Genomic DNA, 12928 nt, shown 5'->3' on the forward strand with positions numbered 1-12928 from the left:
AAGGTTTAAACCATCTTGGATTTGGAACTTTAAAAAATTAGAAATTCAGCCATCTTGGATAGAAATAGATTTTCTGATGCATAAAAAGAAAAAGCCTTTACTTGACGCCTTACTCTTTTCCATGTTCCAGCACTCTGACTCTGCGCTTCCATGGTCCCATGGTCGGAATGCCTCAGTGTCTATGGAACAGTTCTTGAAGAAAAGAAGGAGGTAGCATGGGGTAACCCACCAAGCCGATTTCTGCCCCAAGGACACCATTGCCCAGTGACTGGCCAGATTAAAAAAAGGGGGGCATGCAGCCCCCCTCCTCGGGCAAATTGCAGCCCCAGGAACACATTCATGTTTCACCCTTGTAGGTGCAGCCTGTGCTGTGTAACTCCAAACATGTGTTTCTGGATTAATTTCTTGATCAATAGAGATCAACAAACTTCACCAACAAAGGTGAAAAATGACTACTACTGATGTTTTATCATGCACCACATTTACCATGATGCACTGGTAAACATTGAGTGCTGTGAAGTGAGGGAGTCTGCTCCCACCCTCCTTCTGTTTGAAAAGGCTTCTTTGAGGTAGTGAGCTGATGAGCTTGGGTTGATGCACCTGCACTTAGTGAGGGGTACAGACACCTGGACAGCATTTCCAGCACCCATAAAATAACTTGTTTCTCTCTACTGATGATTGAATGAATCCAGAAACACGTGTCTAGAGTTACACAGCACAGGCTGCACCAACAAGGGTGAAAAATGAAACGCTGCTACTTAAGTAAGTGTTATCATGCACTGCATTTTCCATTAACATTAGGTCAAATTGAGTGTTAAGATGTGAGGTGGTGTGCTCCCACACTCCTTCTGTTTGAAAGGTTCACTTGAGCTACTGAGCTGACAAGCTTGTATTGATGCACTCACACTCAGTGAGTCGTACAGAAACCTGAGAAAACTTTGGACAGCATTTCCAGCGCCCTCAAAATGACTTGTTGCTCTCTACTGATGAAGGAATGAATCCATAAACACGTGTTTTAAGTTTCACAACACAGGCTGCACAATAAAGGACTACTACTGAAATAAGTGTTATCATGAACTACACTTACCATGATGCTCCCACTACATCTATATCTATACATACACCCACTCAGACACTTTGATGGGGCCCGCCGAAGGAGCCTGAAGACCCCTGCAGTCCATGCCAGCTCTCTGCATCCTGGCATTTCTTTTGGGCAGAGGTAGCTGCTGAACATGCAGCCCCCTCTATCCAAAAGCAATTCTGCTCTGCTTCGTGCAAGCGAGAGCATTTTACATGCTTTTGCTTACTCGAAGCATAGCAGAGCTTGCTGTGGCTTGGCAGAATTAAACATCACGTAAAATTGTAAACCATATTTGAAAATATTATTAACAAACAATAAAAACACACATAATTAATATATGAACTAAAACACATTAAGACAATTTTAATAGCCATATTTTTTAGAACACATTATTAAAAATGATATTACAAACAACAATATTAACAATGATATTACTTAACTGAAAAATACAATATTCTTGACAGCCATATTTCTGTATCTCAATATATTTTTTTTATACTTCTGTCTCCCGATATTTACAACTGGATATTTTGTCCAAATACTATTGTAGTATTCCCAGCAACAAGCCCACATAATATTTTCTGCCCGTGACAAAGAATTATAATAGATGTCATAAACTTCACTCAGTTATAAGGGTGCATTAGTGAAATGATAGTTCTTCAAGTTATTTGATTTACTCTCTGCCTATTTAGTGCTAGTAAAGGATGTGTAGTGTTTTTAGAAGAATTAAAGGCAGACTGAGACCATTAGTCTCCAGACACACCGGCTGTTGCTATAGCCAGGTTTTTGGGTTGGTGGCACAAGGTTTGAGAGTGTGGACCAGGGGAAGAGAGCGCAGAAGGAAGAGAACTGATGGTAGGATGGATAGGCAAAATTAACATATGCAGCATCAAACACCGTGGGGGAGTATTGGTTGAAATCAAGTAAATGAAAAATGAGACAATCTTTATGTTTATTTCCTTATTAACATGATACAATGGCCCATCAAATGGCTCAGGCATTAAAAATTGCAGAAAGTAAAGGAAGTAAATATTATGAATAAGCTCAAAAAGATGGTATACAAAGTTCAAATCCTCCACCATGGTGTTCTGTGTGTCTGAGACACTTATGCTACTCTGAAGAACTTGTATTAGAATTATTGGAAAATTGGATTCATAAGCTATATACATCACAGTCAGCACCTTCCCTCCTGAATACTCAACTACAAGTTATGCAGTCAAATGTTGACCTGATGAATAAATAATAATAATAATAATAATAATGTATTTCATAAAGCACATAGTTAAGTCTACTGAAGTGTCCCAGCAATAAGGTCTATCTCCCAGAGAAATCCAGCAGAATTAATGCACAACACAATCAAGGCAGTCTGAAAAACTAGTTTTTTTTTTTTTTTAAGAACAATAGATCAGTCTTACTGAGTCTTAATTGGAGAGGAACAGAGTTCCACAGCTTGGATGCTAAAAAGCTAAAAGAGCAGCATATTCAGTTCCCGACTTGTGTTCTATCTCTTAAGTGTATGACTAAAATCACCATGACCTATATAGCTTTGTGTTAGAGTCAGTAGGCTTGGTCATGTGCATGAATTGGGATTTTATTCTGACTATCCACCTGGATGCAACAAATAGACTGCAAAGCAGACTGAACCAAACTAGATTGTCTGTCCAGTAACTTGTGAGTATGTTGGACCCAATTTATGGAGATAACAAAACCTCATGTCAGGGAATACCTTGGCTAAGTAGATTTGAGAAATGAGACATTAATGCCCATTCTCTTTTCAGGTGTTTTCAGAGAATAGCATGATTGACTGTAGTCAATTCCTATGAAAGGTTAAGAAGAATATTAGTAAAGGAATCACCTTTATCAAAAATGCAGAGAGCATCATTCACTATTTTCAGTAAGGCAATTTCTGTCTTGTGGCCTGTCGTACTTACATCTGTAAGGGCATTGTTGTATCCTGGCCAATGATGCTGAGTGGAATATGGGGCTAGAACCTTGTGGTAGCCCAGATTCCAGACAACGTCAGTTAGCCAAGGCTTTTCCCGTGGAGACTTGTTTTATCCATTTCTCCAATAAACCCAACTTACCTACTCACCACGCATTGCTGTTCTTAATGAAGAATAACGTTATACTGGCGACAAGCTGTTTCATGTTGTGGGAAGGTCTGGAGCACTGCCAATGTGAAGAAACAACATTGCGGCAGAACAGAGATTCAGGTGAGGCACACACCAAGTTCCGCGTGTGCAAAGAAGTGAGTCTCTGTTGTTGACTGAGGGAGGACTCGATCATCGGTACCAGTTGTGAGTACCAGACGTGTATATATTTTATTTGGGATCTTGTGATGAACGCCGGGTACCAACGTGCGCATTTCCTCGCGCTTCCGGCTTGAGATTTCACCCCGCACTTCCTTGCGCTTCAGACTCGTACGTCGAGTGCCGAATGGCCAGGCATAAAACAAGGCCAACCATCTATGGAAATAAGTAAAATTGTTTCCCGAGGCCATTTTGGATAACCAGCGAGGTTCAACGCTGCAGTGATTTTCTTATCCAACATGAAACAAAGTCAACCAGTTCTGTAAATCAGCTACCAGAGGTCATTTTAAATAATCAGTGCAGTCATCAGCACATCTGAACTATTGGCATACAATACAGTACAATATATATATATATATATATATATATATATATATATATATTTTCCACGAGCGATCCTGTCGCAGAGGGAACAGCTTGGCAAGTTGGTGCTTGGTTCGGGACCAGGACCGGATCCCGTGAATAATTTTCCACGAAATGAAAAACCAGCACTCCTGCACTTTGGAATAAGATTTTATTTAGACACTGTGCAAGCCTACGCGTTTCGAACCAGATGGTTCCTTTTCACGGCAGTGTTAACAGTTGTCCTACTTCACTTACAATTATATAGCTTGTAATGCTTATGCTGGTGCATTATGGAACATGCAGTATGGCATTCATTATGCATTATTATTTACATTGTTTTGCATTTTTTTATATAAATGTGTTTCAGTTTTTGTGCTTTTAATTGTGGGCTAAGTGCCCTACATTCAGTCTTTGAGCACGAGGACAGAGTGTCTTGGCAGTGTGGTTGACTGCACATGTAATTGAATTGTCCTACTTGTTAAAGCCATGAGATCATCCATCAGGCTGTGTAGTCGTATCCTGTTTACTCGGGCTGAGTGCCCTTCACACTGCCATTTCTTCAGACACTTTCATGTGCACATGCATTGGTTTGAGAAGACAAGAGATATATATATCCAACTCCTGCGTTGGCGCGAAGCATGAGTGGCCGCTTGCAGCGGCGGGCCAGGACGGGAGCGCCACTCCCTACGTTTTCACAACACACGTTCTCCAATCTTTCAAGAACGACGTCCAGGCCAGCATAGTTTCAAAAAACTGGTGTTTATTTCACAGCCCACTCAACGTTTCGGGAACCACTTCCCTTGCTCACGAGTGATCGTGTCTGTTTACACCCAGTGTTTTAAGGTTTGTCATGTGATCAGAATCAAAGTAAACATAATAGACAGACTACCATTTCATTAGTTTTCTGGAGCTGTGAAGACAGATTTGCATGTTTTTTCAGTGAAGCGTGGCACATTAAAACACCTCATTTAATTTTATGAATTGCATTTCTGCGTCCTTCAATTATAACATAAAAAATTAAATATAATTACATATTGGCGGCAAGATTTTGGCCAAAACAATAAATAAGTCCAATTTCATGATTTAGCGTTTATATGCCTCTGCATCACGATGACCGGTAACATTATGACATTTCATGTGGTCATATAATTTGGCCCAAGTGGGCTAAATAAAAAATGGAATTCAGTCCATAGCATAATCAATGTATCCCAGTTCGGCACACTCATGGTTGACTCACTCGTGGTAGATCTTATCAGATCCTACTGCACACGTCGTGTATTAATACTGTGATAAAGCCCTAGTGGGCAATGGAATCACCAATGTTTATTCAGTATCAAATCACTTGCCACTTGACGCATCGTGCCACATTCTTTCTGTACTGCATTAGCTGCCTCACACTCTCCCAAAATAAACGTTTATTGGTACCTGTAAAAAATACTAAATAAATACAGTGATTATAAATCAAACTCTTCTGTGTTATCTTCATACCAACCATTAAAAACAACAAAAATACTTTAAAGCAGCTAGACACAATATTATTCAGTTCAACACCCTTTTCCCCCAGTTCAAAATCAATTTTTAACCAAGGTGTACACTCAGGGCTTCATCACAGTTATGTCCTTGGGGTTGCATAGTATGGTACTTGATTATGAACCTAGACTCCAATCTCCTCAGTTCCTGCACCCTATTGCCACCTCTGTCTCTCGTAGGTATTTGATCTAATACTACAAATGAGAGAAGGTTACAATTGCTTTGGTGGTGTGTAGCAAAATGCCTTGCTACTGGATATTGTTTGTCATGATTTTTTATGGCCATTAAGTGCTGCAACACCCTGTCTTTGGCAGGTTTGATAGTGCTCCCCACATACCACTTTTTGCAGGGACACCATATACCACATATTCTGTGTGACAGGAAACATGTTTAGTGATTCTGTAGGGTTCACAATCACTAGACAGCTTGATTTCTTTGGTGCTATGGCTGAATTTACATGCCTTGCACCGCCCACACACAAAAAATCCTTGGACTGGGTTATCATTGCGTTTTTTGTGTACTACAAGTGTCTGGCAGATTCTGTCTTTAAGAGACGCTGGTCTCCTATATGTTATCTGCGCATGCTCCTGGATACCTGCTTTGATGTCCTTGTCTGTCATGAGGGCACTCCAGTATTTATTAATGGCTCCTCTGACTTGTTGGGCTTGGGGACTGTAATCTGTGATAAACCTGACCCCCTCATCTTCTTTATTACTCCCTTCTGTGGTTGCAGGATTTTTATCTTTCTCCATTACCTTGCGTACAGCTTCACCAATGCATTTCTTGCTATACCCCCTGGCTTTAAATCTTTCACACATGGTGGTTTTTTCTTTCTCAAAGTCCTCTACTTTAGTACAATTCCTTTTGGCTCTAAGAAGTTCACCATAGGGGATGGAGTTCACCAAGTTCCGAGGGTGGCAGCTCTGTGCGTGTAGAAGGCTGTTTCCAGCCGTCTCCTTTCGATACAGAGTTGTTACTAGCCGTTCATTCTCTCTTGTGACCCTCAGGTCCAAAGAGTCAACAGTTACCTCATTTATGTGGCTGGTAAAGGAGAGATTGTAGTCATTTACATTTAAAATGTCCACAAACTCTTCTGCCTCCTTAATTGTGCCCTTCCAGACGATAAAAATATCGTCTATGTACCGGAGCCAGGTACGTACTCCGGTACGGTATTGGTTTAGCTGTCTGACAACTTGTTCTTCCCACCAGCCTAAATAGATTCCAGCAAAACAAGGAGCAAAGCAAGTGCCCATTGAAGTCCCAAGCAGCTGGTGGTATATGGTGCCATTGAATAAAAAATAATTCTGGGTCAGGCAAATATAGATCATGTCTAATAGCATGTCTGTGTGAAAAAGGTAAGAGACTGATCTACTTTTAAAGAAATGTCTGCAGGCTTTAATTCCCATCTCATGGGGAATGTTGGTATATAGACTGTTTACGTCTAACGTCATTAGTATGCAGTCTGTGTCTATTCTGACTTTTGTAATCTTTTGCAAAAAGTCTCCTGAGTCTTTCAAGTAGGATGGTAGATTCTGCACAATTGGCTGCAGAAAATGATCCACATATCGAGATGTGTTTTCCAGACAACTGTTCCTAGAGGACACAATGGGCCTCCCCGGAGGGTTCTTGGCGTCCTTGTGTAGTTTAGGTAACAGATAGAGCGCTGGAATTTTAGGAAATTTACATTTAAGGAAGTTGAACTCTTCTGTTTCAATGAGTCCTTGATTCCGCCATTCGATGAGCCTCTCCTGATATGCTTGATTTTTACTTTCATAGATTTTCCTATTACTTTTCTCGTACTTGGTAATATCATTCAGTTGACTCATACCTTCGTTTATGTACATTTCTTTGGACATAATGACAATATTGCCACCTTTATCAGATTTCTTTATGACAATGTTTGTGTCTTTGGCTAGGCTGTCAATGGCTGATCTATGTGCCTGACTATAAAATATATTGAGGTGGACCGGATTCCGCGAGGGCTCAGGATATATACGACACCGACATTCAATGATCCCGACCCGGAGCTGGTAGATGAGTGGTCCACAAACAGCCACCAGTGCTCTATAATAATGTTAAAGCTCCTTGTGAAATACGCGAATAAAGACTGCGAAAAATGTGCGTTGGAGATTGAAAAACTGATGGATGAATTGAAATCCACATGCAGTAAAGAAGAGTTTGATTTGGACATGGGTAAACTTGAGAAAAGATTGGAAACGACCGAAAAAGAAATAAAAAAAAAAAAAAAAGAAACAAAGAAAGTTTCTAAGAGACCATGACGATTATACGAAGGGCCAAGTCCTAACCTTCGCAAAGAAGTATGATCACCTACGTGCTCAGGCTCAGACAAACAAGGCCAAGTCATCTTTAAACAAAACCCCTGTGGAAATCACTGATGATGATCTAACTGATCAAGGGGACGAGAGTGAAATGAATGAAGTAGTGTGGCTCACTGGTTAGAAGCGGCAGACCCGAGAGCAGAGGACGGCCCGGGACCAGGGTTCGATTCCCGGCGCGGCAGGTTTCTGGACCAGGGTCAGCGGACTCGATAATTCTCTCGCCTCGGTGCCCACTCTGATCAGCGTTCACACTCGGCAACTCTGGGCATTAGCTTGCCTCATCTTCACTAACGGCCCCACCAGACCGCCGGGGATGCCTGGTCTCACCCTGGAGATACCCATTAAGGGACCATCTCTCAGGGAAGCCAGGAAGGGTTTCGCAGCGGTCGAAGCGCCTTGGGACCCTACGGGTAAGTAGTGCGCTATATAAATGCCTATACATTTACATTTACAATGAGAACCAACCAAATGCAATGCGGGCAGGTTTCTTAAGCCCAAAAGACCAGATTTTAAACGAATTCTCGCTCATGGCCAAAGGGAGAATGGAATCCCAGAGCAGAGTAAACGCAGGAGGAACAAGAGGACGAGGAAGAGGAGGGAGAGGAGGAAAGAAGCAAAATGTTGCAGACACCAGCGTATCGAGCCCAGTGGGAACGAGGACAAGGGGCCAAAAGAAGCAAAAATGAAGGACACCAAGACTGTGGTTAACCCGTCAAACAGGACACTCAATGACGCAAAAATTGAGGTACTTTCTTTTGGTTTATCTTTCTGTCCCTCCCCTAACTTTAATTACACCCAAAGTCGGATTGATCTTTTCCAATTTACAAGGAAACTCAGACTTAAGAAGTGGTTTGCGACTAGGATGAGTGATAACACTGAAACTGGCATCATGTTACCAAGTACTATTCAGATTGGAGATGCTGAAATGTTATAAGTGATGCATGACCTGGGGGGAAATCCTGATGTTATTGAAAACCCAACCCTCAATTTAATTAATGAGAACATTAGGTTGGATCTAAACAGCAAAAGCGGTTTTAAACCGAAATCTATCTTTTTACCCATGTTAAACAATGATGCTATTGATGTGTTTGAACGAGGGGTGGTGTCAGAATTGAAAATACTAGCCCAAAAGAGAAATAGAGTGAACAGTAATGTTAGTCAGGCACATAGATCAGCCATTGACAGCCTAGCCAAAGACACAAACATTGTCATAAAGAAATCTGATAAAGGTGGCAATATTGTCATTATGTCCAAAGAAATGTACATAAACGAAGGTATGAGTCAACTGAATGATATTACCAAGTACGAGAAAAGTAATAGGAAAATCTATGAAAGTAAAAATCAAGCATATCAGGAGAGGCTCATCGAATGGTGGAATCAAGGACTCATTGAAACAGAAGAGTTCAACTTCCTTAAATGTAAATTTCCTAAAATTCCAGCGCTCTATCTGTTACCTAAACTACACAAGGACGCCAAGAACCCTCCGGGGAGGCCCATTGTGTCCTCTAGGAACAGTTGTCTGGAAAACACATCTCGATATGTGGATCATTTTCTGCAGCCAATTGTGCAGAATCTACCATCCTACTTGAAAGACTCAGGAGACTTTTTACAAAAGATTACAAAAGTCAGAATAGACACAGACTGCATACTAATGACGTTAGACGTAAACAGTCTATATACCAACATTCCCCATGAGATGGGAATTAAAGCCTGCAGACATTTCTTTAAAAGTAGATCAGTCTCTTACCTTTTTTCACACAGACATGCTATTAGACATGATCTATATTTGCCTGACCCAGAATTATTTTTTATTCAATGGCACCATATACCACCAGCTGCTTGGGACTTCAATGGGCACTTGCTTTGCTCCTTGTTTTGCTGGAATCTATTTAGGCTGGTGGGAAGAACAAGTTGTCAGACAGCTAAACCAATACCGTACCGGAGTACGTACCTGGCTCCGGTACATAGACGATATTTTTATCGTCTGGAAGGGCACAATTAAGGAGGCAGAAGAGTTTGTGGACATTTTAAATGTAAATGACTACAATCTCTCCTTTACCAGCCACATAAATGAGGTAACTGTTGACTTTTTGGTCCTGAGGGTCACAAGAGAGAATGAACGGCTAGTAACAACCCTGTATCGAAAGGAGACGGCTGGAAACAGCCTTCTACACGCACAGAGCTGCCACCCTCGGAACTTGGTGAACTCCATCCCCTATGGTGAACTTCTTAGAGCCAAAAGGAATTGTACTAAAGTAGAGGACTTTGAGAAAGAAAAAACCACCATGTGTGAAAGATTTAAAGCCAGGGGGTATAGCAAGAAATGCATTGGTGAAGCTGTACGCAAGGTAATGGAGAAAGATAAAAATCCTGCAACCACAGAAGGGAGTAATAAAGAAGATGAGGGGGTCAGGTTTATCACAGATTACAGTCCCCAAGCCCAACAAGTCAGAGGAGCCATTAATAAATACTGGAGTGCCCTCATGACAGACAAGGACATCAAAGCAGGTATCCAGGAGCATGCGCAGATAACATATAGGAGACCAGCGTCTCTTAAAGACAGAATCTGCCAGACACTTGTAGTACACAAAAAACGCAATGATAACCCAGTCCAAGGATTTTTTGTGTGTGGGCGGTGCAAGGCATGTAAATTCAGCCATAGCACCAAAGAAATCAAGCTGTCTAGTGATTGTGAACCCTACAGAATAACTAAACATGTTTCCTGTCACACAGAATATGTGGTATATGCCCTGAAATGTCCCTGCAAAAAGTGGTATGTGGGGAGCACTATCAAACCTACCAAAGACAGGGTGTTGCAGCACTTAAGGGCCATACAAAATCATGACAAACAATATCCAGTAGCAAGGCATTTTGCTACACACCACCAAAGCAATTGTAACCTTCTCTCATTTGTAGTATTAGATCAAATACCTACGAGAGAGAGAGGTGGCAATAGGGTGCAGGAACTGAGGAGATTGGAGTCTAGGTTCATAATCAAGTACCATACTATGCAACCCCAAGGACATAACTGTGATGAAGCCCTGAGTGTACACCTTGGTTAAAAATTGATTTTGAACTGGGGGAAAAGGGTGTTGAACTGAATAATATTGTGTCTAGCTGCTTCAAAGTATTTTTGTTGTTTTTAATGGTTGGTATGAAGATAACACAGAAGAGTTTGAGTTATAATCACTGTATTTATTTATTATTTTTTACAGGTACCTATAAACGTTTATTTTGGGAGAGTGTGAGGCAGCTAATGCAGTACAGAAAGAATGTGGCACGATGCGTCAAGTGGCAAGTGATTTGATACTGAATAAACATTGGTGATTCCATTGCCCACTAGGGCTTTATCACAGTATTAATACACGACGTGTGCAGTAGGATCTGATAAGATCTACCACGAGTGAGTCAACCATGAGTGTGCCGAACTGGGATACATTGATTATGCTATGGACTGAATTCCATTTTTTATTTAGCCCACTTGGGCCAAATTATATGACCACATGAAATGTCATAATGTTACCGGTCATCGTGATGCAGAGGCATATAAACGCTAAATCATGAAATTGGACTTATTTATTGTTTTGGCCAAAATCTTGCCGCCAATATGTAATTATATTTAATTTTTTATGTTATAATTGAAGGATGCAGAAATGCAATTCATAAAATTGAATGAGGTGTTTTAATGTGCCACGCTTCACTGAAAAAACATGCAAATCTGTCTTCACAGCTCCAGAAAACTAATGAAATGGTAGTCTGTCTATTATGTTTACTTTGATTCTGATCACATGACAAACCTTAAAACACTGGGTGTAAACAGACACGATCACTCGTGAGCAAGGGAAGTGGTTCCCGAAACGTTGAGTGGGCTGTGAAATAAACACCAGTTTTTTGAAACTATGCTGGCCTGGACGTCGTTCTTGAAAGATTGGAGAACGTGTGTTGTGAAAATATATATATATATATATATATATATATATATATATATATATTTGTTTTCTCCTTTCTGCCTTATATTTAACTTTTGGTAAATTTGTATGACGGCAGACACCAACTGTATCATTGCACATGTTGACAAAATAACTTTATTGAAGACATCTGCTGCACGGTTTGTATGCACTTCAACATTGTGGACATCAGCAAAAGAGTGAACATCATATGGTGATTCACACACCCTGGACAACATATACATACAACATCAGTTCATGTTAAAATGGAAGGCATTGTTGCACTGTTATCTTTCTTACCCAATCCAGGTGATACTGTTTTAGAATGGAGACAAAGAAAAGATGGATTTGAAACCTATTTAGAAGCTATTGGTGGTAATTTGTATACTGATAAACAAAGACCTGCTATCCTTAAACATTGTTTAGGCACAGAAGGAGATGTATTTTAAGTCAATTACCACCTATTGTGGTTGATGAAGATGATTTTGAGGTATATGACATGGCAATTTCACAATTGGATACATTATATATAAAAAAATCAATGAGGTAGTGGCTAGACACACATTTTTTATTAGAGGTCAATTGCCCAATTAATCCATCGATTCATTTGTTAATGGTTTAAGGGTTCTGGCTGCAAAATTTAAGTATGGAGAATTTCACCAGATGTTACATGATCAAATGGTACACAAAATTGGTGACACAATATTACAAGAGAAATTGTTAGCTGTGGGAGACCTTACTTTAGAGAAAGCTATAGACATTAGTCATAGATTTGCAGATATGGCGCTAGGAATGAAAAAGTTGGCCGCAAAACTGACTTCGGAGGTACAAGTAGTGAAAAAGTATGTGAGTGATGATAAAGCAACAAATGATAGTTGCAAGGAAAAAACTAAAATGAGTCCCCAAGCTTTAGAAAAGAAAATGTATGTTTGTTTCAATTGTGCATTATCTGGTCATTTAGCAAATGACAGTTCATGCCCAGCAGTCGGACAGGTATGTAGGTATTGCAAAAACAAAGGTCACTCCACTGGAATGTGTAGGAATAAAAACAAGCGTATGAACAGACCAGCTCATATCAAGAAAGTACATCAAGAGTCAGATGGCTTAGTAGAATAATGTTTCCTTTGTATCCATGAAGTTAATGATAAAAGCAAGGATTCTCCATTCTGTGTTGTTAACATTGATGGTAAAGATATTGAAGTTATGGCTGACTCTGGTGCTCTGGTGCTCACCATACTTTAATTGGTGATCAATGGTTGAATTTGTTTTCCAACATACAATACTTATCTTCTGACATAAAATTGGTTGGCTATGGCAATACACCCTTTGATGTTTTAGGTTACTTTGTTGCCAGTATTAGTTTTAAAGGTAAGACCA

The sequence above is a fragment of the Lissotriton helveticus genome, chromosome 11 (genome assembly GCF_964261635.1).
Source record: "Lissotriton helveticus chromosome 11, aLisHel1.1, whole genome shotgun sequence".
In the NCBI taxonomy this organism is placed as follows: domain Eukaryota; kingdom Metazoa; phylum Chordata; class Amphibia; order Caudata; family Salamandridae; genus Lissotriton; species Lissotriton helveticus.